This window comes from Peromyscus californicus, unplaced genomic scaffold (genome assembly GCF_007827085.1).
Source record: "Peromyscus californicus insignis strain IS unplaced genomic scaffold, ASM782708v3 Scaffold_9__1_contigs__length_137607984, whole genome shotgun sequence".
NCBI classification, from domain to species: Eukaryota; Metazoa; Chordata; class Mammalia; order Rodentia; family Cricetidae; genus Peromyscus; species Peromyscus californicus.
In genome coordinates, this window is record NW_026294617.1 from 61,280,326 (window position 1) to 61,305,028 (window position 24,703).

General features: G+C 36.8%; 1 long non-coding RNA gene across 1 annotated transcript in view; it reads right to left on the bottom strand.

The window, feature by feature from the left end:
• Nucleotides 1-719: 719 nt before the first annotated feature.
• The window catches only part of LOC128106339 (uncharacterized), a 78,764-nt gene continuing 54,780 nt past the window's right edge, over nt 720-24,703 (bottom strand). The window contains exons 2-4 of the long non-coding RNA XR_008216668.1: nt 6,916-7,117; nt 1,922-2,112; nt 720-1,331 (exon numbers count right to left, since the gene is read on the bottom strand). This is a non-coding gene — a long non-coding RNA (uncharacterized LOC128106339). The remainder of the gene's footprint in view (nt 1,332-1,921; nt 2,113-6,915; nt 7,118-24,703) is intronic.

The following is a 24,703-nucleotide window of genomic DNA, read 5'->3' on the forward strand; positions in this document are numbered from 1 at the left end:
AATTATACATGTGAAAAACAGCTCTGAGAGGACCGGGAGAGAGAGACTGATGAATGGAAATAATTACTGTTCTAGTGTCTGTGACACTAGGGTGACTTGAGATAAATGTTATGTATTATGTTCTTCAGAGACTTTAAAAAAGGATTCAGAGTGTATTCATCACAAAGATACGGTAAACATTTGAGGAAAGAGAACATTTAACCTGATTCCAATATTACACAACGCACTCATTTTGGGGAGCATCACACAGTACTCCACTAATATGTGTATGCTTCATGTTCTTCTGCACAAGTAAAAATAAAACAGAAAGACTTTTATATTCAGACTACCCATGTGGAGACAATCTCCTTCTGTCCTCAAAAGAACAGCTATCCTCTGCTTCTGAGTGCACTGTTCTAAGGAGGAAAGTGGAAGAAAGGATAGCAGGATGGGGAGGAGTCAGCTGAAGCCCACTACTGTTCACTATTGACCTTTGTGTTATAAGAAAGGCCACCCAGTCAAACTCTGAAAATGCAGTCTCCTTCCTTTGAATTCAAACCAAAACAGAACAACTAGTTAAAAGTAATTCAAGTTACTTCTACTCAATTCCCAAGAATAATGTTTTTTAATAAAATCTGGCATGGCAGGGAGAGTTGAACAAATAAATGAAATGGTGTCAGTGTTATGACTATGCTAGGAGAGTGTGGTTAACCTACTATACAGAAAACATACAAGCATCATTAGCTTATTGCATTTATTTTTTGGTAAAATCCATGCAGGAATGGCCCAGCCAGTAATAGTTGTTTTCATTCAGTGAAACCTAAAGTAATTTTTATGTTGTTTAAGACAGATAAATAAAATTTACAAAAGGAAGTAAAAACACAGTACTGGTACATATGCTATATTCTCTAGAAAGTTATGACACAAGATTTTCAAAATAGCAAATTATTCTTATCTTTTTTTGAATAAGCATAACCTTTACATGTTTTTGAATAAACATAGAGATAAAAATAATGAGAGAGTCAGAAGTATTATTATGTAACTCAAAATGGATAAGTGAAGTATAAAATAACCTCCAGGACATGAAATCCCATTCAAATACTATTACTGAGGATTTTAAAGAATACCAATTGCAATAGAAATACTCACGTCATAGTCAATAGGAAAACCAGGAATTATTTGTGGGAACACTTTATAGTGTGTGCAGTACATATGAATAGGTTATACATTATCTGTAGTTTCTGCTATGCTTTCAATCAGAAGGAATTTTACAATGCTCTTCAAATTCTCTGTAAGTCTGTGTAAATGACCAGGAGCATTTGGTAACATTGATAATAATGAACATTTCATGCCTGAAAGACACAACAAATAACCCACGGTAAGGTTTTCCCACTCTGCAAATGTCTTGAGCAAACTGCTACAGCCTATTTATAAATGTAAAAGAAATAAATCACAAATCCAAGACCCATTCATTTTATTTTACAAAGTTATAATCTGTTAGGAATGTGTCTATCCTATGAAATGATATGGCTTGTATTTTGTTACTCATCTGTTGATAATGTAATTTTAGCCTTTATGCTCAGGTGAAATCACACACATTCTCCAAGAAATATAAGCACTGTAGACATGAGGCTCAAGATCATTAAATGGTTTCAATCTCAAACAGGTAAAATGTGTATGTTGACGGAAACCACACAGAAACTCATTTTGTCAAAGAAAATAAAGTTGATTTTAGTTCTGAAGTGTCATTGGCATGACAACAACCCCCTGCAGAATATATTTAGGGGCTCTGTGAAAAGCAATATTTAATTTTAAACAAGTACGCCAGTGACACCTTCATCCTTACAAATGTGTAACTCATGATTTATGCATGAGAAGGAAAAGATTGCCATCTCCTCAGTGAGTCTTAGTCTAAATGAAACACAAATTCAAAGACATTTACCTTTCAATTTGAGTGATAACAGGTTTTCAAATCTATTTTCCAGTAATTGCTTCAATTTTCTCATTCAGTTTGGCTGGGAATCGCCTGGTTCTCCACACTTTTGTTTTCTGTTGTTTTTTTTTTTTCCTCATTTGCCCTCTAGGCAGAAAGAAAGGACTGAAATTGTGCAAACCCAGCTCTGCTGCAGATTCCTAAAACGAAGAGCAAACAGATGATGGCAGCCAAGAAAACAGTTAGGAGGGACTCTTGGTTACCATGGAATTACAGAGAACTCCAGAAAACCTTGTGTCAACATGGATTTTCAAATGACCAAGGACTGTTGTGAGAGGTTTTGCTGTGAAAGCAAGTAAATACAAAATTTGTTTGGAAAATTTGAAGCTCAGATGGCCACTGGCATGCTGGCCAGACACAATTTCTGATGACTCTTTGCTCTCTGTATGAGTACAATTGACAATAATTGTGGCTCTTGCGACTCTCTCTCTCTCTCTCTCTCTCTCTCTCTCTCTCTCTCTCTCTCTCTCTCTCTCTCTCTCTCTCTCTCTCTCTCTCTCTCTCTCTCTCTCTCTCTCTCTCTCTCTCTCTCTCTCTTTCTGAAGCATTTAGCAGATTTCTGCACCTCATTAACTTCTTAACATTAAATCTTTAACAATTTACAAAATTGAATGCAGCTCGTATAACGTTCATTTTTCCTTTTAATTCTATTCTTCAGTGAAATACCTGTAACTGTCCTCGGAGGGGTGGAGACATACTACAGATATTTATGTTCCCCACTTTGGTTATCAGATGATTGAAACAATGTGTTTTAGTTAGGGTTTCTATAGCTGTGAAAAGACACCATGACCACTGCAACTCTTATAAAGGAAAACATTTAACTGGGGCTGGCTTCTAAGGTTTCTGAGGTTTAGTCCTTTGTCCTCATGGCAGGACATGGGGCTGGAAAGGGAGTTGAGAGTCCTACATCTGGATCCACAGACCGCAAAAGGAGACTGAGATACACTAAGACTTGCTTTAGCTTCTAAGACTTCAAATCCCACCCTCAGTGACACACTTCCTCCAACAAGGCCGCACCTATGCCAACAAGGCCACACTTTCCTATAGTGCCAGTCCTTGTGAGACTCTGGAACCATTTTCATTCAAACTACCACACAATGGAACCCAACAAGCTGGAATTTCTTAAGAGCCTTCTGTTAGAAGAAGGAAAAGGCTGAAATGTGGGGCCAGGCAGAGGAGGAACTTGTCTCCAGGAAAGAGATTCCACACACTTTTAACATCTTATAAACACTTCTAGAAAAGACTAGAAATGAGATAGTGGGGAGGGTCATGGATGGGTAGGAATTCCTGTGACTAGGATTGCTTATTTATGAATATAGTTTTGCCTTCTTTGAAACCTTAACCTTGAAGATGAGCTTGGTAAAGGGGCTGAGGGTGAGAAGGTAGCCCAGCACTCACTGTATTTCTTTCTTCTTGTTCCCAATATGAACGCACTGAATTCTTTTCACTCTTACTGTCTATTTAATTAACATATTGAGAGCTGGCGACTGAGCCAAGCTTGTCAGGATTTTGACCTTAATAACTATGATAATATAATCAGCTCAGAAGAGATTTTCTTATTTTTCATTTTGTTTTATTCTGCGTGCTTATATTTATTTCCTGCTTTCCTGTTGTTTTCTTCCTGGTAGTTGCTGAGATTAAATACAGAGATATCAGCAGAAGCAGAAACATTGGATGGCAGTGCATGTGTGTGACTTTATATCAGCAAATGTGCGTGTGTGTGTGTGTGTGTGTGTGTGTGTGTGTGTGTGTGCGTGTGAAGCCATAAGAAGTCAACATTGACTGTCTTCTCTCTCTTAACCTTATTTTTTGAATCAAGATGTTTCACTCTCCCTGGAGCTCACCATTTAGCTAGATTTGCAAACCATTCAATCCCCAAGACCCTCCTGGGTTGTGAACTCAGGTCTCCACACTTACATAGCAAGTACTTTACCCACTTAATTATACTCCCTACTACACTTAGTACTATACCCACTTAGTACAGCCCTACAGACAGAGAGAGGAAGTAGTTAGAGCAACGGAAAGTAATTTAGTTCAAAAGCCCACCTGGACAAGAGCTCTGTGCTATAAGTCATGTGACTAAGCTATGGGTCACTTGCATCATATGGCTTTTTTGCTTATATTCTGTACCTTGTAGTTCTTCATACAATATCATGTATTGAATTTCACATTAGCATATTAAATCTCTACCCGAGGGTGTGTGTCTAGTATTATAATTAGTTCCAGGTCACCATCTGACCCTCTAGAGTGTCTCTGTACCTATGCGAGTCAGTTAAGAGTTCCCAATCTTCCCCTTTGCCAAGCAGTTTTCTGCATATGCTATTTCTGTGGCCTTTGTATGAACGTTTTGGACCTCAGTTTTTATTCTCACCAGGATTTGCACATGCTAGGGAAGTGACACTTCTCTGTTCTCTATCTCTACCTCACACTTGTTTCTTTCCAAGTGGGTGAGGTAAGAATAATAGTTTGGAGTAGGATAAACAGAAGTAAGAATTCTGACACAGACCCATTTTTCCTTATTTTTAATTCACTTTTAAGTTAACATTTTCTTACCTATATGTCATTATATGTTTCACTTATTTACACCTCTCCCATATTGTCCTTGCCCATCTTCCCATACTATATTCCTCTGTAGCCCAAGAATCATTTTTTAAGGAGACAAAATGGTTAACACAAACCTCAGATTTTCATTTAAAAAAATGGGAGACAATGAAGTTCACCTATGGAATGGTTTTTTTGAGAATTCAATGAAATGATGAATCTAAATTGTCTGAAGTGAAATAGTACAGTGGGGACTGTCAGATTAATGTTTTCATCCCTTTCTGAGGCTTCCTCCTTTCTCTTTGTAACTTTAGGGACTAGGCACACACACACACACACACACACACACACACACACACACACACACACACACACAGAGAGAGAGAGAGAGAGAGAGAGAGAGAGAGACAGACAGAGACAGAGAGAGACAGAGACAGAGTGAGAGTTATAGACAAAGAGACACAGAGAGAGAGCTATACAAGAGTAGAGCTCTAGGGAGAAAAGAAGAAATATGTTCATTTAAGGGCAGCATCCAATTAATATTGCATTTCTTCATTGCAGTTTATGATGGGACAAAATTTCATCATGTAAGGAAATAAACTAGGTTATCCAGGCCTCCTCACATTTCTCCAGTATGTCCATGATCTGACTGGCTACCCACAGAGCACTTGGCCAAGGAATCCATCTGTGTTTTAGTCTTGGGGTCAACGAAATATTTTTCCATGCTGAGCAGTCAGACTAGGAATCATTCAGCCTAGAAGGATACACACATCTTTAGAGAAAACCCTTGCATGCCACACTAGCTCACTATTCTCTAGCTGCATGACAACAGGCAGACTGATCTTCCAAAGGTCTTAGATATTTTCTCAAGTAACCAACAGGAAGAAATATGAGTTTTCTGATATTATCCACTCACTACTCAATAATTCAAAAATATTACCAAAGATTTGAGGCTCACTTGTTAAGCACCGTAGATTTTACTATGAGTAAAACTAACATGGTCTCAAATTTCATGGCTCCAACAACCTAAGGAAAAAATAAACAAACATTAACCTAAGCTTTGCACAAATGCACATGAGCTCAAATACCAGTAGAAAATAAAGAGTGAAAATTGTTTCTTTGGTCTGATTGAAAAGAAACCCTGCTATCCAGTGTGCTTACCAGGGAAAAGGCGCTATGGAAATAAATACATTACTGAGATGCTATGATGACAACAGAAAAGGAATCAGGTGAGTTTGCTGAGATCTGGGATGTGAAATGGAGCACTGAGAATGTGTGAAAGAGAAGGAAGTCTCCTGACTGGTCAAGGGCCTCTAGAGATAAATGGTCAAGGCGGAATGCAGAACTGAGTTATGATAGACACATGCAGTATTTTGATCAGCATTTGTCAAAGACTAGGACAAGATCCAAAGATTACTAATTTCTCATTAAATTTCCTCTGGAGAAAAGAAACTACATCTTCTGCACAATTTCTACATTTATTGCCTGTGGGATAAGGGGATTTTTCTATTGCATCGAAGTTTTAAGAAAATCCCCAAATGGGAGAGAAAGTATAAAGTATTTATGAAATAGGACTACAATAAGGAACATATCCCACTTCCTGCCCTCCCAAAGCTTAGAAAAAAATATCAATTCCAAGATGTTCATCAATATCCTTGTATTTTTTTTAAATTTTTCTTGGTCTCACATACAGTGTCAGGGGAGAGTCTGGATGCCTGCCCATAGAGATGTTACTATAATTTTGAAGTTGTATATCCCCCAAAAGTCTGTGTATAGAATGACCAGGTAATTCTAAAAGATGCAGGTCCTGTTAAAAGATTCTTAGTATGTTGGAAGCATGCCATCAAATAAGATTATGCAACCAGGGTCACTTTTCTACCTCTCTGCCTGCTAGATTGTGAAGTGAGTCATTTAATCTGGTTCATGTTCCTGGCCACTACCTCTTGGTGCCCTCATCAGACTCCCAAAGCAATGGGCCCATCTGATTTTGGAATGGAATTTACAAAGCCATAGGTTAAAACATATCTTATCTCTTGTAAGTAAACTGTGTCTGGTATTTCATGATAATAAAACAAAGATAACTGATAACAGAAATAAGATAAGTGATATTGTCCCATGAATGATTTAAAATTCCTCCAACTCCTCATCAGGATCTTATACTACAGACTACAGGGCACTCTCTCTTATGCCATAGAATTTGCAAGTCCATAGCCAGGATTCAAGATTAAGTAGTGCTGTTAGACCACAGTCAATGGGAAATGGAAATATTTTTATGTCATTAGAATTTTTGGTTTGGTTGGGGAATTACTGGTGATAAAAACATATTGTCGATATATAATAAAACCATAACAGTCACTAAAAAAACAAACATTTTCAGTCCAGTATTTATAGATTAAACATACCTGGTAACCTGGGTGCCCAGTTTCACAATCCTTCCAATCAAGTTGTCTATGAAGGTCACAATTAATGTCAGCTCCATACAGGGTTAAGCTGCTTCTGAATTCCGCAGTATAATGCAGGAAAACTAAATATCAGCTGGAGACATCAGTTTATTTTCCTGTGGACCTGGACATGAAGATGTTCAAACCATGGCAGTTGACTTCTCTAAAGTCAATGAAGAAAAAAATTAGCAAGAGTGAAGTCACTGTATTTTAGTCACCTATTTGTGGTTGCAATGTTCCCTCATGTCCATAGCATTGTAGTCTCTAAAAATGAGTTCCTGAACCCATCTACACTTAGAGAGAGTAGATTTGGCAAGGGATTGAATGAACACCGGGAAGCTTAAAAGCATCAGTAGCCTTCCTAGAGGCTGCCTACCTAATCCCACTCACACAATCCCTAATGGTTCATAAAAGTGGAAAGACATCATTTAGAAAGAAAAAGGAAATAGGAACAGATCTGAGTGAGGAGTCCTAGATGAAATCTGGCTTCATATGTCTTTCAACATGTTTCTTGCATAACTCATATCACGGAAATGTCCTCCTAACAAAGCTCAACAAAGACCTGAAAGATGACCACAATATAAAAAACATAAATGTCCATTTCTACTCTGCCCCCTAAGCAGAGAAACAAGGTAAATTCAATATGAATTCTCAGTAGGGTTGAGGAAAGCAAGAGTGTATTGGAGGAAAGGTTTATTTTAGGAGCTTCCCCTAAGACTCCAGTCTCACACATGTAATGCATATATCCTACTTTGCAAATTCTGAAGTCCAGAATAACTGCAGTAGCCAAACGTGACAGGATGAGTGAGATAAGACATCAAAAGGACCACTTGTAGCCCAATCTGTTGCGTCAAGAGTCCATGAGTTTTCCATTTATCAACTGGGAAGTGATTGAACCTTTAGGATGGAAGACCTGCTATGAGGTCTTCAAAACATTGTGAATGTGTCTTCAAAGAGATTGATGATGGGCTTCTGGTCTGTCCAGTGATTCTCTTACTTCCTGCCTCATGAGCTAAGCCAGTCACTCTTATCAACATGTACAGCCCTCATCAGAATCCAAACACACAGCGCTGCCCCATGTAAGTATAGTGCCTCCAGAGGTAAACTAGAACTTCTAATTGTTTTTATTCTTTATAAATTTCCCTCTGTGAAAACTCTGTATTAGAAGAGGCCATTAACAGCCATTCTGTCTTAGAAACATAGACGTGGAAGAATGTATCACTAGTTCAGTCTTACATTTATTTTCATCTAACCACACCTGCCTCCCAACTTGAGAAGACAATATCAGAAAAGGAAGAGAAGGAAGAACTAAAGATAGATAACAAGCTTAGTGGATGCTTAAGTGGGTTAGTAGTGACCCAGCGCAGAAATACTAACACTTTGATTAGAGGGAAGACCACAGTTTTAGTGTCTACCATCTGCTTTACTCAGTGCCTGAGCATTGGTCTTATTCATAGAAATGGAACTAACCGGGCTGGAGAGATGGCTCAGCGGTTAAGAGCACTGTGCTGTTCTTCCAGAGGTGCTGAGTTCAATTCCCAGCAACCACATGGTGGCTCACAACCATCTGAAATGAGATTTGGCACCCTCTTCTGGCCTGCAAGCATGCATGTAGGCAGAACAATGTATACATAATAAATAATAAATCTTTAAAAAAAAAAAAAAAAAAAAAAAAGAAAGAAATGGAACTAACCAGAGAAGGGGACTAAATGTATGAAATCCTCTTTTCAGGGCATGAGATGGAGCATGGTCATTGAATTGGTATATTTACGTGTCACTGACAGACTAGTTGAGTTACAAATAAATGAAGGTTCTTTGGACCCACGGTGCTAGCCCAAAATGAAGGTCTTACATCTGCTGGCCTTTTTACTTTCCCCAAGGAAGTGCATGGCATCACATGTCAGGACAGAGGGGCGGCATGTGTGTATGTGTGGCCACATGCTCCTTTGTTCTCTCTTTTTTCTTGAAAAAATGCCAAATCGAAAGCAAATTAAATGTGGTATTTCAAAACCCAAAGACCAATCTATAGTTCCGAATGTATATATACTTAACAATGTTGCTTCAAAAGTTCAGATCAATAATTAACAAAGCTAAAGGAAGAGAGAAAAGTTTGAATCATAGTGAGACAGATAAAACACATGTCTCCCGGAGAGCATAGAAAACAGACAAAGATGAGAAGCAACAGGAACTGCAAGTGCCATCAAATTTCAGCTCTAAACTTGCACCTAGCTACTGGGGAATATGATCTCTATCAAATTCATAGGAAATATTTCTCAGAACATCATGAAAGATAAAAACAAAGTAACCTGCAAATACATCCTTTCTAGGATGTTCGTGGTCAAAGATCATACAAATGGGAGAGCATCCTGTTCAAATCATGACCCTATATAAACTGGCAAAACAAATTCCTAAGCCTTACTGTGATAGCATTTGGTGACAGAAACTTTATTAAGTTGATTAAGGTTAAATAAGGCTAGTTCAGGGTCCGATATGATTCATTTCTTCATAATAAAATGAAAATTGGGACATATAGGGAGACCAAGAGGAAGGGCTATTAAGATCCTGAAAGAAGGTAAGCAACCACAGTCCTCAGAAGAAACTCTGAATCCTTGGTAATCCTTCCTTAAAAACAAAAGTCACCAAGCCAGTGATTATGATAGAGCTTAATAAGCTGTATCCATAATGTGAATTTGCCACAACTCCCTGTTAAGTCTCTTTCAAAACCTGAAGAACACATACCAAATAGGAAGTTATTATGTTCCACCCATCATGATAACACGATCGTTCAATCCTTGTGAATAAATCAATAATTCATTCTGTTGGGTGTTATCCATTATTTATTATCATATGTCAATGCTTTTCATAGAATTCTAAACTTCTTCCATTTTTAAACCCTAAACCCCACAATTAGTAATTGAAATGGAGAATTTTAATTTCATGTTAAAATTCCATAAAATGCAATTGAGGCAGCACCAAGCCCCTCCACCTTGCATCAAGGGTGGAGGCAGGGAGCAGGAGAAGGGATGGGGGGGACCTGTGGTTGCTATGTAAAATGAAAAAAAAAATAAAATTAAAAAAAGAAAATAGAAGTTTATCATACAACAAAAAATTCAATAAAACTAATTAAAATAAGTGAGGCTGAGATTGGCCTGGGGATTTAACATTTTGGAAGAGGACTGTTTTGTTCAAGAACAGAAACGCTGAGAACATTCAATTGCCGGTTACAAAACTGACAATATATTTTTTACAATTATCCAAGGATTTTAAGAGGAAATAAAAATGTCTGTACATTATGAATTTCTATAACCCTGTTAAAAAGAAGTAAAATTGGAAGGAAATGATTTTATTTGGCATTGAAACAGGACTTCACAATTTTACTAATTGGAGGTTCTTTTTTTCCCATCTTTTTCAATTCGGGGAACATGAAGGTAATCAGCGTGTGGCCAATCACCTGATTATATAAAACTTAGCTAAGGAAACAGTGATTGACGCTTGATTATTACTGAAAAGGATACAGAAATAGTAACTATGTGCTAATATAAAAAATTACAGGATTTACATGCATAACTGAGGAAAATACTTAATAACAAAGTGCAGAACAACATAATGCTAAATTATTGACCAGGATTAACTATCAGATATGTTGTCTATCAAATGACATGGGGAAAGGAGGGTGAAAGAATTACAGGGTTACTGAGCCATACAATGAAATATTTGTCTCTGACGTCTTTTGGTGCTTGTGTGGAGATCAAAATTATTACAGTAATTTTAGGATCTCTGATGTTTTGTATTGTTTGATTACAGCATGCTCACAGTGCTTGTTTGTAATTGTTCTTCTTTCTTCACATCTTTACCCCATACCCCTTCTGCTTGTCTCTGCCCTCATATGCAAGAGCCCCCTTCAGCTTTCATGTCACGTATGTTACATTAGGATTTGTTCTCACCTTTCTCCTCTAGGATCCTTTCTTTCCTTCTCAGGGTCTCTTTACAGTTCAGTAATCTCTCTCTCTCTCTCTCTCTCTCTCTCTCTCTCTCTCTCTCTCTCTCTCACACACACACACACACACACACACACACATTAAACACACATATGACAGAAACATGTAGTATTTTTCTGAGTTTGTTGTATGCATTTATGAGTCTGACTTTTTTCCTTTAGCATGCAAATATGATTTTACCAATTTTAATGACTTAATAAAATTCCACAATATTTAGGAATCTTGTTTTCTTATCCATTCATCTGTAGATGGACCTGTAGGCTGGATTCACAGGTTTTGAAAAGTAAAATAAGTGGAAAGTTATTAGGCAAAAGCTGTGCTTTCCCACATTGGCATCCTGCCCCAACTCTCATTCTTTGAAGCCAGTATTTGAGACTACTGTTGTTCTGCTGTTCTCTCCATATGTACTCATGACCTTGTTTTTCAGTTGTTCACTTTAGATGATACTGGACTTTCCATCTCTGTGAACCATAACAAGTACTTACTCACACCCCACCACTCCTTAAATTGAGAAATTTCCTATTTCCTTCCATGGAAGAATTGAAGATTCTTTTTTCCCTTCTATGATTTGTCCTCATAAAATTAAATTTTTTGGTCTTATATTTTTATCTATCATGACAATATCCCAAACACGTCACAGAAATGAATAAATGAGAGCACTTCCATTTTCCACAGCAGTAATTCAAATTCCATTTTTCTTTGCTGATATAATTATCACTTTGTCAGTTGAATACATTTCTCTCTCTCTCTCTCTCTCTCTCTCTCTCTCTCTCTCTCTCTCTCTCTCTCTCTCTCTCTCTTTCTCTCTCTCTCTCTCTCTCTCTCTCTCTCTCTCTCTCTCTCTCTCTCTCTCACACACACACACACACACACACACACACACACACACACACACACACACACAAAGAAAACCTTAAAGTCAATGGCAAGCAATAGTGATTGGCAGCTGTAAATCTCCCACACTGTAGAATTTTCTTTACCATCTTCCAATGGCTTGAAAATATATATAATACAACCCTGGAAATTATATATATGAGCAGGGCTTAGAGACACAGGCATAATTAAGTGTAGACTGGACTAGTCTTCTATTTGGCATAATACATCCTCTGCCTGTGTGAAATTGAATAGAAACTTAAATATATTGTACATAGCTCTCTCTTGACATTAGGGTAAATTGTAGAAATAACTCCACACAAAGGGGAGAGGAATAGGTAAGAAACAAATGTCATTTTTCAAAAATCTTGATCAAATTCATAACTTTCCTTCCTGCAATGGACATGAAAGCATGGGCCTCATGCATGTGTGCTCTGTGAGCATTTCACCACTGAGCTGAACTCTCACTCCATCACTAGCTTTTACTATAAATATCTACATTCTTGTGAAAGCTGTGTCATTTTATTCACTTAGTTCAGGTAAAATACTTTTAAAATGTATATAACCATTTAAATAGTTAATGTTCATATCTCTAGAAACCCAAAAACTGGTGGCCCTGTGGTTGACCTAGCTGAGTAAAGATGCTGAAAGGTCTCATACTTCTCTACAGTTGCTCTTAATTATCTCCTCTGTTGACTCATGGCATGCTTAACTGTCATCTAAGACTCAATGGGAATATTTTCACCATCATGATGGCACTCTACTTAGAAATTCAACTTAAAAGTCTGCTATAGATTGAAAGGTAGGTTGACAATTCCAACTGCTCCCTTTTTGCATGACTCACTATTTGAAAAGTTAAACCACAGTTCCTCTAGCATGTTATCAGATAACCATTGAGCTGTTAGGGTTAGTAAAAGCAGCCAGTCTGTCCAGGGGTAGATTCAGCTCAAGGGAACCTCTTGCTGACACACCCCTTTAGCCTAAGACCATTACCCAGGGTTGCTGAGCAGAAAATGCTGTTGAGCCATGGCAGAATCCTGATCCACAGAAACTGTTAGAAAGTCCATGCATGGCAATTGGTTACACAGCATAAAACTCTAATCTCTTGTGTGGTACACTGGGAAGTGGTTTGGTACTCCCAAGTCCCATTTGACCTGAAAATTTTTATGTGCAGCACCACCCTGACTGAGGAAATTACAATTAGTAAGCCTCAGATCTCAGGAAAGAAACTACCTCATACCTGACTTCAGGCCCACCTCATGTGAGCAAGCAATCAGATTTGGCAGGGTGATGATTAAACATAAGGAGAACTGGGATTTGTTGGTGTGAAAGGGAAAATATGGGTAATGGCAGCAGTCCTCGGATACACTGTGGAGGTAGAAACTGGCTGTACTTCCATTATATTTGGCTAATCTGTTTCAAATTTCCCCTCATAAAAAGAGGGGGACTAGAACCATGGAGAAGTTGCTCAGCAAACAAGAGTAGAAAATAGATTTGTGTGGTTTAAGCAGTGGACTCACAGGCATTCTCTTCAATTTCATCAAGTTATGTCTTGGGTTTTGATGGTTTGTGAGGACATGGTTTTCTGATGTGAATCAGCCAAGACAGAAACAAAGAAAACAAAAAAGCAAACTGTGGTGGTTTTGGAGAGATGCTGTTTAATGTTCTCTTTAAGGGGATCTGCGGTGTGGTTTAAAGTGGTTTACAACTCACTTTAGCATACAGAGCAAGCCAATTACTGAACAAACGCAGTTTGCTAGCATGGGGACATTCTTATACCAGCACCTGCTTCTTCAAAAGGGAAATAATTTGTCGTTCCAACTCCCTATTGGCCTGGAAGGGTTACTCATCTAACTGCACTATGGTGACAGTTCTCTTTGTTTCTGTCCAACTCTAATAGCTGTTAAGTCTTCTCCATGTTTGGAAGCTCTTCCTACTCCATCATTTCCTCCATGCTCTGTTTCCAGAGGAGTCTATTTTGTGGCTAATTCTGTCTCTTTTGGAAAAATAAAAAGTAAACATAGATACAAAGATAAAAAATATCACATACTTTTTTTATAAATTTGGGGAAAGAAAAAAAAAACCCTCCAAAGGATCCTCCTTTTAACAAGGAATCTAAGTATTTTGTCAGATTTTCTCTTATAGGTAAGAATTTATATGGAAAGTCACATAAAATGGCAAAGGAGGTTGGAGAATTGGGCATTGGGTTTTCATGCATCATGGTAGTAAGCAGGAGGGAAAGGATGCTGGGTGGCTTTTTTAATATTTTTATTTATTTTTTGAGATTTTCATACAACATTAATTTGATCATATTCTTTCTTCAATCCTAATTCCTCCCAGATGCCTTCTACCTCTCTAATCATTCAAATTTATGTACATCCCTCTCTTTTGAACCAAACAAGATAATAACTATGCACTCACACAAAACATGGAGTCTGATTTGCATTGGCCAACTGCTTTTCAGCATGAGGTCTACAATGGACTATGGTTGACATATCCAGTATCACTCCATTGAAGAACCTGACCTTTTCTTCCCCAGAATCTATCCATTAGGAATAACTTTCTGGTTAGAGGTGGGACTCTGTGCCCACTTCCCATTCTCCTTGCCTACAGGCTGTCATATGTTGGGAGGGTACTCTAAGAAGACATTTAAAAATAAAGAAGAAAAATTGGAATCAGGCATATCAATATGAATAACTATTCATGCTACACAGGAAAAAATCTCAAGGAGAAATTTTAAATAAAGAAAACATCATGTGTGATCTATGTCTTGAACGTGCTACTGAACTCAAGACTTAAAGTAAATGGAGTAAATAACATTTTTAAGAGGGTAAAAGAAAATAAAATGAGGCAGAACTTTATGCACTGTGAGACTATTCTTCAAAACTGAGTACCAAACAAAGCCATGCTCTTCTGAAAAATAAAACTCTCCCACCACAAGATCTGATAAATAAGGCCCTGGGGGCTGAAGGGCAATGATGCTACATGAAAAGGAGAGGGCAGAAAAGTATAGTAAGATTTTAACATTACTATCATTAAGTAAGCACTATTACTGTTAATATTAAGATAATATTAAGTAAGTTTAATATTACTATTTAAACTTATTTGAATAACACCCGAGACTATTTGAAGTCAAAGGAAAATAGTCAATATAGAGTGGGGACCAATTATGAGGAAAAAACTAATGATGACCGTAGTACAAAAGACAGAGTGAAGTAGTCTGTAGTGTGATGAGGATCTTACATTTTATACACAGAAGTAGAAAAGCCGTTGCAATTAGACAAGGTTCAAGACACATAGCACAATTTTCACAACAGTGGGCAGAAAATGAGTTGATATAGGAAAGATAGTGTATCAAGTTTCATGGGCCAGGTGGCTTCTATAAAACTTAGCTGGGTGAACAAATGCCCTTGGCTTTCCACCAGGCCATTTTAATTTTCAAGAATAGATGCCAGGCTGTATTCGGGTCTACCTCGGCTGTAAAGCAGCCACCAAAAACTGTATAGTCAATATAAACAAATATGAATAAAATTTTTAAATGTGGAAATACCAAAAGCAAACCAAAGGATGATCCAAAAGATTTCAGCAAAACAGAAAAAGAAAAACCAAATAGATAACTACAATAGAGAAATTTGATATACCAAAAATCCAAGTGCACAAAAAAGTAAAGACATTCTAACAGAGGGAAGAAACTGTCAGATTTAATAATTTTCAGGCAGTTAGACTATTCTGCACTGACCATTGAGATAGTTGTTTTAAAATACAAAGACACTAACATGCAAAAAGATAAGAAAATTATTCTCACTACTAATAAGCAGCAAAAAAGCAGCGTGACCCTCTTAGCAAATTTCAGAGACAATTTTAAAATAGGGGTACTAGGAGAAGCAAGAAAGTTTATGTAGATTTATTTATGTAGAGAAAAAAAAGTTTCATTTTCTGGTTCTTTCCTACCTCATGATAGAGTTGCCCGCCCTGTTTTAGTAATTAATTGTCCCAATTATTGCAGCTTGACAGTATAATTTGGGATTGGTCAAGGGAATCCCTCGTCTTTTTACCCTCAGGAGTGCTTTGCAAATGACGAAGCTTGCATGTGATGCTAACTTTTAAAGGTCATCAAAAAGGTCTGTATCGACTGCACTAAAAGTGCTGGGTTCATCAATCAACATTACGAGAGCTGACAACTTAAAGACTTTGATCCTTTAACTTTCCAGTACTGATATACAAATATAAAAATACCCACGTTTACCTCTTTAATATTTGTTTTTTAACTATAAATATCCTACATAGTTTTATTAAATTTATCCCTAAGCCTCCCTTAGCTTAGAATGTTCTTATTGATAGCATTTAAAAGCATTTCTTTCCAAAATCTTGGCAGTAACATAAACAAAAAAATAAAAAATCCAATTAATTATCTCTTGTTGGCCTACTGTCCTGCAAAGCTGCCAATTTCATTTGTGAACCATTCTTGTGAGTGAAGAATTAAAGTTTTTTTCTCTTTCTCTGTATTCAATTTTCTAATGTTCTATTGGATCTTTTTGCTGTTATATTCATGAAGGATATAGGTTGGTTGGTATTTGTGTGTGTGTGTGTGTGTGTGTGTGTGTGTGTGTGTGTGTGTGTGTGAACTTTGTAGCTTTTGTAATCATAATCACACTGATTTATAATACAGTTGGAAATTATTTCTCTCAGACCACATTTTTCCTAAAATATTTTAAATTGAAGATATTTTTTCTCTCAGTGTTTAATAAAATCCATATTTAACAGAGTACAGGGAAGAAGAGAATGTTCAGCAATTAAGAGCCCATTGCTCTTATAAAATATCAGAATTTAGTTCCCAGCACCCATACTAGGCAGCTCACAACCACATGTGACTCTAGCTCCAGGGGATTTGATACCTTTTGGGTTCTGTGGGTACTGAACTTATATGTATAAAATTCACACACAGACACACATATATACACGTAATTAAGAAATGAAAATACTTTAAAATGCTAAAAATAAAATATGAGCAAACTACATATTTTACAAGTCAATAGTTAAGATAAGCAGTTAATATTTTTTATTCTCAAACTTAAGATTAAAAAAATTATATTGAAAGTGAAAAATGGAGAGAAGATGGCAGAAGGAACATCCGAAGGGATATCTTCATGGGGAAAGAGAAAAAAGTGAACACTAGGCTTTACTTTGAGATCAACACAAGGTCTGTCCCAGGAAGGGCTAGCCACAAGTAATTCCCCACATCTTCAGATTTCATGTAATACCTGGAAGATACCCTCCAAGTCCATCCTGGATGTTCTAGGTTTTGTAGCCCAAATTCATGGTTATCTCTGTATATACAATCTCCAGGCCTGTTCTAGGGTGGGATAGTCTTGCAGTTTCCCCGAATTGGAAAGTCCTTAATGCATTAAGGTAGCCTGCCTGGGAAATTCCAATAGCAAGCCCTCATGTGGATCACCTAATGAGTAGATAAAAGTTTTTTGGCAGGTTGTCTGGTTAAATGTTCTCTCGGAAACACATAGTCTGAAAGGACAGAATATGATCCCCTTTATTTAATTTAAACTTCAACATAAGACAACAAATGAAGAGGGGAAAAAAAATCACCGGAGGAACATAATTACCTACTAGCTGAAACAAAGACATAAAGATACACAGAAGTCTGCCTGATAATTCAAAACAATAACTAGAGAAGTTCATAGAATCACGGAAACATACACAAACTATCCAATAAAATCGAGAGCGGACAAAAATCTAAATATTTTGCAGGAGATTGGGATTGTATAGATGACAAAAATCTAAAATTTGAACAGGGAGATTGGAATTGTTTTGATGACAAAAATCTAAAATTTTAACAGGGAGATTGAGATTGTTCTTTAAGCATCAAGCAGAAATTCTGGAGCTGATGAATATGATTAATGGAACAGAAAATCCTGTAGGGAACAGTGGCAGAATTGACCAAAGAGAAACACAACAAATCGAAAGAGCCTCTAACCTTAAAGACAGGTTATTGGAAAATAAAGAGTCAGAGAGAAAAATAGGGAAAAGAATGAATAAATGTCAGGGGATAATGTCCAACAAGTAGATAGAGAGAGCAGATTACATTAAACTAAATTGCTCTTGTAGAGCAAAGGGAAGAATCAATTTAGCAAAGGTAAAACAGTCAGTTTGGGGTAATGTGTACAGTCATCTATCTGATAAGGAGTTAATAACTAAAATGAATGATAAAGATACACTCTGACTTTAGATGAGTGAAAGATATTTCACAACTAAAGGCATGCACATGCCCAAAAAGTCCATGAAAAATGCCTAGTGAACATAAACTGTGCAGCATAAGTTCATTTTTGTGAGCAAGGTTGCTACCAAAAAGATAAAAGATAACAAATATTGAGGAAGGTAGCAAGAAAGGGAAGCCTTACATGATATTAAAGGCAATGCAAAGTAGGGTGTAAGAGAGAATACTACCACACCACACAATGACAGCCCCTTCCTGAGCATAGCTCCAAAGGTAACTACATCAGCATACTGAGCAGACATCAGCCTACCCATGTTCATTGCAGCTCTACACATGGTGGCCAAGACTTCGAATCAGCCCAAGTTCTCATTAAAAAGAAAATGTGACTTTAATCCCAAGTAGAATGCTGTATCACCTTCAAAAAGGAGACTCTGTCCTCTTGAGTAACATAGTGAACTGGAAAGACATTCTGTTTACGGAAATAAGCTGGTCACAGACACCATAAGATCTTTCTCATAGAAACATACAATAGGATGGTGGTACCAGGACTTTGGGGACTATGGAAGTGGGAGTTTTTGTGGTACTATTTTCTTTGTGCTCTAACAAATAAAGTTTGCCCAGATATCAGAGTTGGAGCTAGTCACTAGAGGCCAGGCTGTGGTGGCACACACCTTTAATCCCAGCACTTGGGATCTCATGTCTTTTATCCTAGTACTTGGGGGGCATATGCCTTTAATCCCAGCACTTGGGAGGAGGAAACAGGAAGTGATATGGCTGGGCAGAGAGGAAATGATAAGTCAGGGTGGAGACAGGAGCTTGCCTCCTTTTGGTCTGAGGATTCCATAGAGGTAAGAAGCAGCTGTGGGTTGTTCCTTTGTCTCTCTGATCTTTCAACATTTACTCCTATATCTGACTCCAGGTTTTTGTGATTAAGACCAATTAGAATTCACATTAGGTTTAAACAGTACAAAATTAAATTAGATGGAAGAATGAATTCAAGAAAGTATTGTACAACAATATCACTGAAGTTAGTAACACTGTATGATATTCTTAAAAATTGTTCAGAAGTAGATTTCAAGTATAGTTTATTACCACAGATATTATGTGAGGTAAGGCATGTGCCAATTATTTATATTGAACTATTTCATGGTGTATACATATTTCAAAGCAATAATTAGTTTACAATGGATTTCAGTGAGTAAAAAATAATTCATGATTTTTAAAATGTTGACAAGAAGACTCTAGAACATGAGCATAATGATGAAAGAAATAAAAATAGCTGACATATGTGAAAAAATTCTTATACAAGGAAGTGTAATGTAAACAATCATAGGCTATTAGCTTTTTATTTCAGATTGTCACTGCTCTTAATGATGGCAGTTATTGTTGGAGAGATTAGAAGGACACACACACTCTTATTAACTGGTGGCCCTGGCAGCTTCTTAGGAGGGGTAAAGCTGCTTGTAGTTCTAGCTCCAGATTTGATGCATTCGGCCCTCCATGAAAACTACTCTCATGTAGTACATGGACACTACATGAGACAAACCCACAAAACACACACACACACACACACACACACACACACACACACACACACACACACACTCAAATTTTGAAATAAATAAATATAAAGATAAAAGTGCTTCCCTCACATATTTTCCTGAGAAAACAGAAACTGCTGTCCAAAATATGTAATAAGCAGTAGCACATGGGACCATCTCCTATGAATTACACATTCAGGTCACTGAAGACTTAGAATTTAGGCAGATTGCTTCAAAATTGGTGGAGGCTCAGTGGAGATTCTTCTAGACCTCAATATACAGGCTAGGGAGCCTCTTAAGTGCAGGGTCAGGGAGAAGGCTTCCGATCCCCTGGGTGGTGTTTATATGTCAAAGTGTGTGGTATCCAAGTGATTCCACTGTGTCCTCGGGATCATGTGGAGCTGTGGGAAGCTAAGGGCTGCACACAATGTGTAGACTTTTATTAGGAGAGAAATGTTTCCAATTGAAAACAAGGTTAACAGCCTGCATTATTTATTGAGCTTTGAAACCACTATCTGCCCCCTTGAGAAGCTAGCAGCCTGTACCTGAATGCCTGCCAGCATTCAATTCTTGTTTTTAAAGTACTATTCTTCATGTACAGTCAATGAAGTCACCCACACAGACACAAACATTCAACCAGATACCCCTAAAGTCATCTCTTATGAATTAAGACATTATGCGTATGAGGATATTCTCAAACTTTGGAACATTTTAATGATCCTGGAAACAGAATGTTGGACTGACTTTCTGGAATGTTTATGCAAATGTATAAATGCAAGCATCCAGTCACAATTTCCTTCCAAACAGCTACATGTAGAAATCCTTCATTTGCCCCTTCCCCTAACTGTGAGATCTGAGAGTCTAAAGTAGAACCTACAGGGCTATGAGAGGCAGCTAAGTATTTAATGTCATGTAGTCACACCATTAAAATATGACTTACTTAGTATTTCTTCTAAAATGAACTTGCCAGTACTTTATTGAATATAAAATTATCACAGTAGGGAGAAACATATGTACCTGGAATGTCCCTGTCTAGCTATGGGGGTTAAGGTGGGCATCAATGATGGAAAATGCAGAGAAATGTCCTGGTTTATTCTAAGAAAATGAGGAAACATTAATAATAAATATTATCTTTCTTTTACTTCTCAAAATAATGGTTAGTTTATATTTTCCTTTGGCGAGTTAAAGAGCCCTTCAGCGTTGCCAATTAACAGCATGCAATAGGAATATGATTTATGGGCTCAGCTATGAAGCACAAACTGTGGGAGGTGACTTGATATAAAATTTCTCATCCAAAGATACAAATATGCAAAAAAAGAAAAGTGTTCTAAAAACAGAAAACTTCACTGCAGGTGTCTGCTACTGGCAATGTCATGCAATAAAGCAGTTGGCATTGATCTATGTTTTCCTAAGCCCTGTGTTCTGCAGGCTTATTAGCAAAGTGTGCTTCACAGAGCTGGAAGTTAGAATGTCTTTCTCAGGGTAAGTGCTTCTCACAGTGCAGGAGTAAGAGTGCCCTTGTCTTTTCAGCAGTTATTATAAATGGCTCCCAGTGGGTTTAGTAAAGAAGGCAAAGCTAAGATAAAACTGACCTTAAGATTCTTGGAGGTCTTCTGTTCCTGCACCTGCATAATGTCAATGTGAACAGTATGGAGGCATTCAGTACTCGGGATCATTGTAAGTTAATGGAACAGCCAGTTTTGAGCACAGAACGCAGTGGCTAATAGCTCTTCCACTGAGAATATATGTTTGCAGCCTGAATTGGTAAGACCCTAAGCACCAAGGATGAAAGCTTAAACAAACTTCCTGCAATTGCTAATAAAACAATCCCACCCCATCCCATTCATTTCAGCTTTGACACTCTTCATCTTAGTTAACACAACACATCTTTTCTTCTTGGTTTCTTTGTTGTTTGTTGGCACAATTAACAGGCAAGTCAAGCATTGAACAAATGATTTTTTTCTTTGTAATATTATGTTGGCATTACCTCTTAAAAGTCTAATTATGTTAATCATGAGATTTAAAAATAGTTTTCCACTCTGTACTATACGTAAATATGAAACTGGCTATCTAAGACATCAAAAAATGAGCACCTTTGGGCTAAGATATAGCATGTACAAGGCCCTAGGTTCAACTCCCATCACTAAACAGAACAAAATATGCACCAAATTTCTGGAGAATATAAAAGAAAAATAAGGATCAATACAGGAACTTACATTATCTAGGCTGAATATTAACTGCTGTTGGGAGAGAATACATTAGTTTATATGCCTACCATTAGAAGTAAGTTTACATGTCATTACACTCACACTGAATACATAAAATCTTAGACAAAGAAGAGCTCTTAGGGTTTCTATTGCTGTGAAGAGACACCATGACCACTGCAACTCTTATAAAGGAAAACATGTAACTGGGGCTGGCTTACAGTTCAGAGGCTTAATTCCTTATCATCATGGCAGAAAGCGTGGCAGTATGCTGGCAGAAATGTTGCTACAGAGGAAAGTGAGAGTCCTACATCTGGATTAGCAGGCAGCAGGAAGCGACTGAGACACACTAGACCTGGCTTGAGCTTCTGAGACCTCAAACAACCCCCAGTGACATACTTCCTTCAACAAGGCCACACCTCCTAATAATGCCACTCCCTACTAGCCTATGGAGCCATTTTCATTCAAACTAAAACAGAGGCTTAGAGTTTAATTTTAGATTTCATTGTGGTCTACACAGAATAGAAATTAAGTCAAGTCATCTAATGATAAAAGAGTTCATCTATCTGAATTCCCCTTAGAGCATTGTTGAAATAACTTATTTAACAGAATTATTTCTGGAAGCTACCTGAAAACTGACAGTTCTCCAGACTGTCAAGGTCTAACTAAGAGGTTCAAGCTGCTCCAGACCTCATGGAGAGACCCTAGAAGGAATGTGCTTTCTCCATCATTGCAGAGGCCAGGCAGCAGGCTCACTGGCGAACACTCCCTGTGTAAAATGATAAAGCTGGGGAGAGAACCGGCCAAACTCTAATGCTCCTCTGTTTGTGGTCTTCACAAAGGACGCCTGCTCTCTAAGTGTACTTTATCATTTGTTTTATTTCATTCTCTGCCCAATTTTGTCCCATTTAGAATACAGCACAATTTTTCTCACTGGGTGAAAGAGAGTGGATTCCATTTCCCAACTACCCGTCAATATGGCACATGCTGAATTCTCAACTGACAGACATCAATTGAATTTGCCAACATTCCTCAGTATTTCCATGATTATTTGTTCTCATATTCAGATTTTGAGAATTATAATTTGGATTTAATATTTTAAAATTATGCTGAATCATTGGAGAGAGCTTTGCAGTGTAATTGCATGGGAGTGCCAGTGTGATAAACAGTGATTTCTATCCATTTCACATAGCTAGAAAAAAAGAATTTGAATGTTTTCCACTTAACAAATTGATGACGTTTGAGGTGATAGATGTTTGTCAGATTCAGGCATTGTAAAATATATTTTTATATACCAAAGCATCACGTAGTAGCTCATTAATATGTATGGTTTTGTTTTTATTTTTGAAGCTTTTAATCATTGTAAATTAGGTGTGATAAAATCTTCTAAAATAGTAATGAATTAGATAATAAATTCTTTCTAAAATCCAAGTGGATTATTCACAGTTTATTAATCCAAACCTCATAATTAAATGAATCCAATTATAATGACATTCCAAACATATTTAGTTTAGACTTTGCTTTATTGTAAATTCCCAAGCTGGCAACAATTTCCTTTTTCCAGTTTGGTGACTGACTCTGCAGTTGCGCACTATATTGTATCATATGGGCTCAAATATATTAGATCTAGTAGAACATTTCATTAAATAGAGATCATACCAGTAAAATTTACCAAAATATACTTTTTAAAAAGATAATTGGGATCTTAATATGCATGTAGTATAAGCAACAACAGACTTATTTAAAATGCATTCCTTTACTGAAAAATACATTCTAAAACTGCCCAATTTCAAAAGTAGACATTATTAGCTTTAGGGGCATTATTCGGTCTTCCTTGAAAATAGCACACACTTCGTGACACTTTTGTAGTAGAAAGCCCTCACAACATAGGCCTCTGCACCATGGCTAATGAAGACTATTGGCTTCTAGTCACCTCAACCTAAAATCACAGCATCACCAGGGAATTGTTAAGCAATATAAATTTTATAATCATGTTTCAGCCCCCAAATATAATTATTTTTCATCTTTTAAGACTTAATTTTATGAATGATGTTAATAGCTATTCAAAGTTTGTTATTAACTGATCTGATTAATTACGTAGTAGCTAAAGCCCTTCTAACTTTTAAAAGCCTTTAGTCTCCAACATTATTGGCAATATTTGAATGTGAGACAAATTTTTAAAGTGACTCCACCTAAAGTTAGTGAAATGGTTTTCTATTTCTTTACTGCTAATATACTATAGTTGAAGTATTTTACATACCTTTATTAAAATGCAATACTGGTTTTGGTGACTGTTCTCATATCTGATAAAGAAATTGTACTTATATTCGATATTATTTATAAGTACATATGCTGGTAACTATGTAATGACTGTGTTATGGTTGTGTATTTTATAGCTAAGTATATGTATTATGGCTATATGTGTGTAATTGTTGTGAGTATTCTATGGTTTCATACATGCTATGTTTGTCTGCATGTATTTATGCTTGTGTGTATGATTGTGGTATGTATGTTATACTTGTGTGCTTGCATGTTATATTATATAATGCAAGTATGCACACCTAATTACACAGACTTTGAAAGATGACCTTTGTGTTGGATAGTTGTTGCTGATATTCAGCATTTATGAAAATGGTAATAGTGAAAAATATTATTTTATTAAATGATTAAATGTATTGTAATTGAACATTATAATCATAAAGTAAATGATAATTACTGCTTGTAGTAGTTTTATTGGTAAAAAGAAAGGATGGCACATTGACAAACTATTGATTTTTATCATTCATTTGTTATTTTTTACTTGAAATTATATATAATTAAAATTTGATTAAAGTATATAAACTAAATAAACATTACCACACTATTCTGGCATTTGGTCTGCAACTTTCCATTGAATGAGTTAGT